Source organism: Octodon degus, unplaced genomic scaffold, assembly GCF_000260255.1.
Source record: "Octodon degus isolate 3935 unplaced genomic scaffold, OctDeg1.0 scaffold00035, whole genome shotgun sequence".
Classification (NCBI taxonomy): Eukaryota; Metazoa; Chordata; class Mammalia; order Rodentia; family Octodontidae; genus Octodon; species Octodon degus.
Genome location: NW_004524611.1, coordinates 16,584,562 through 16,587,313, shown reverse-complemented (window position 1 = coordinate 16,587,313; position 2,752 = coordinate 16,584,562). Strand labels below are relative to the sequence as shown.

Below are 2,752 nucleotides of genomic sequence, written 5' to 3'. Positions count from 1 at the left end.
TCACATCTAGGCAGGGCCAACATTCAGAGGAAGCTAAGAGAACGTGCGTCGGTCACAGTTTGCGCGGGCTCTTCTTGCCGATTGGCGAGCACACTGGACGTGCCCTTCCATGCCCCACAGCCACCCCTGAGCGGGCGCCAGGGAGCAAGCGCAGTTGCTGGCTGAGTTCGGGATAAGTCAGCCTAGATAGCCCAGTTTTGGGAAAGTAAACATGTTAAGGGAAGCAGACAAAGCTCTAGAGCCAGACACACTTTCCTGCTGTATTTATGCTGCACTCTCCAGCTACAGTGGGCAGTCAGGAGGACGTCTTCGCCAGGGCAGGGCAGCCGCAGGACAGGGACAGCCCACGGGGCTGAGGGGCGCGAGGACAGGAGGCGGCCCGCGGGGTCCCTGGCCGCAGTGTGCTCCTCTCATCATCTGGCGTAGCGCTTGATGTAGTCGTCCACTTTGTTCTGGAAGTCCTCCTTGTCCCGCAAGTGATGTTCTGCAGCTTCGATATTCAGTGGATCGTCAAAATTCAAAAGATCAGTGAATAAAAAGTTCAACCCCCAAACAACATCCTTCAGCGTTCTCGTGGGAGCCCAGCCGGTGCCATCGATCGAGTGTTCTCTCAGTAAGCTGAGACAGATCTCCCCTGTCTCTGTGATGTTGGGATGCCAGATCCTGGTCAAGCACTTCACTTTGGGAGGCACCATGTTGTATGCATCAGGAACTTCAGTTTCAAACTGAAATTTTCCACCCTGGTAGTAACCCTCATCTGGGGTTACGGTTAGCTGAAAGCAGTGTAGCTTGTTTGGATCAGGAAAATGCACTTTACATGTACAAGGTAAATTAGCTTCAAGTTCTGCAACCTCTTTAACTAGCAACTTGTCTCTCACAGACACCCTTTGCGTGGAGTCAGTCGAGGCGACTGGCGTCCGGGACCCTTTGAGACCATCATCCCGCTTCAGTTTGCTTGCCAGTGTTAGCATTACTGCCGACTTAGAGAATAATGATGTCCAGGAACCTCCAGCCTGCCAGTCTGATTCACCGCCCAGTTGAACTCCTTTTATTTGCAGCAGTCAGTATCCTGGGCTACCTGGGCACCCCGAGGCAGCGAGGCGGGCCGGCGCCCAACACCGTGCCCCGCCGGGCGGCGGCGAGACGCAATTTTTTATTTTTAAAGAAAGGTCTACAGGGTGTTTAGGGTCTCACTACTAGATCGGACTTGTAGGGAACTGCCTGTTTATAGCCTCCCAAGAGCTGGGATTCACCCAGTCTCAATCCAAATTCCAAACTTACTAGATGCCCTGTATTTTGCACTTGTTAAATCTGGTAGCCCTTAAGGGAAGAAGGGATAGAAACAGGTGGCGTAGATAGAAATCTAAGAAGATGAATATTAACAATAAGAACAGGGCCAAGGAGATAGCAGTCTAAGCACCTGCCTGGCAAGTGCAAGGACTGGGTTTCAAACCCTGGTACCACATGCCGGCACCACATGTCATGCCAGCCACCAAAACTGGGTGTGGTGGTACACACCTGTAATTGCAGCGCTGGGGAGGCTGAGACAGAAGGATCACTACTAGTCGGAGCTGCGTAGCGAGACCCTGTACCAAAAAAAACCCTAATAATGACAGCCAGGTATGGTGGTGCACACCTGTAATCTCAGCTCACTGGGAGGCAGAGGCAGGAGGATCACAAATTTTAGTCCAATCTGGGCAATTCAGTGAGAATTTGTGTCAAAAGGGATTGGGATATACTTAGTACAAAGGTCCTGGATTTAGTCCCAGTACCCACTGAGCTGTCGCAAATAAAAAATAACCCAGTGAGGGCATTAAATTTTGACATTAGAATCACATGTGACCCAGGTTTTTTCTTGTGTTTGAAGCCATTAGAGGATACTAAGGAAATAATATGAAAGTGCACAGATGCTATTATTTTCCATAAATCCAAGTTCTAAAATGATTAGACGTGCATATTCGGAAAAAAAGTGGGGGAGTTGAGCACTCAGGAGGCTGAGGCAGGAGGATCCTTGAGAGTTCAGATCAGCCTGGGCTACAAAGTGAGCTCAAGGCCAGCTTGAGCTGTGTAGTGTGACCCTGTCTCAGAAAGACAAAAAAAAAAGGGCCATAGACACAGACCTTATACAAGTAAATCAAAGGTAATACCTTTGCAGAGTAACCTAGAGATAAAATTATAAAGTGCTAGACAATAACAGGAAAAAACCTAGATGACCCTGTGTTTGGTAATGACTTTAAGGGTACAGCACCAAAGGAACAAACCACAAGATAATTGATAAGATGAATTTCATTAAAATTCAGATTTTTAGGGGCAGAGGAGATAGCTCGGTAGAATAAGTGCTTGCCTGACAAATGCAAGGCCCTGAGTTCAATCCCCAGTTCCGGAAAAAAAAAAGAAAAGAAAAAAAGATTCAGATTTTTAGACAGGCAAGGTAGCACATACCCATAATCCCAGCTATTTTGAATATTGAAGCAGAGGATCATAAGCTCAAGGCTAGCCTTGGCAACATACCAAGATCCTGTTATTTAAAAAGAAAACTGGTTTGTACTCTGTATACAGCCATTTAGGAAGGTAGTTTGATGGTTTCTTACAAAAACTAAAGATTTTCTTTCCATACAATCCAGCAATCACACTCTGGTGATTACCCCAAGGAGTTAAACATTTACATCCACAAAAATGTTTATAGCAGGGGCTGGGGAGATGGCTCAGTGCAGTAAGTGCTTCTCTGGCTAGCGCAAGGGCCTGAGTTCAA

The 2,752-nt window shown here is 47.5% G+C and overlaps 1 pseudogene; it reads right to left on the bottom strand.

Annotated features, from left to right (window-relative positions):
* Positions 1–234: 234 nt before the first annotated feature.
* Positions 235–995, bottom strand: LOC101568388 (annotated as a pseudogene).
* Positions 996–2,752: the final 1,757 nt, after the last annotated feature.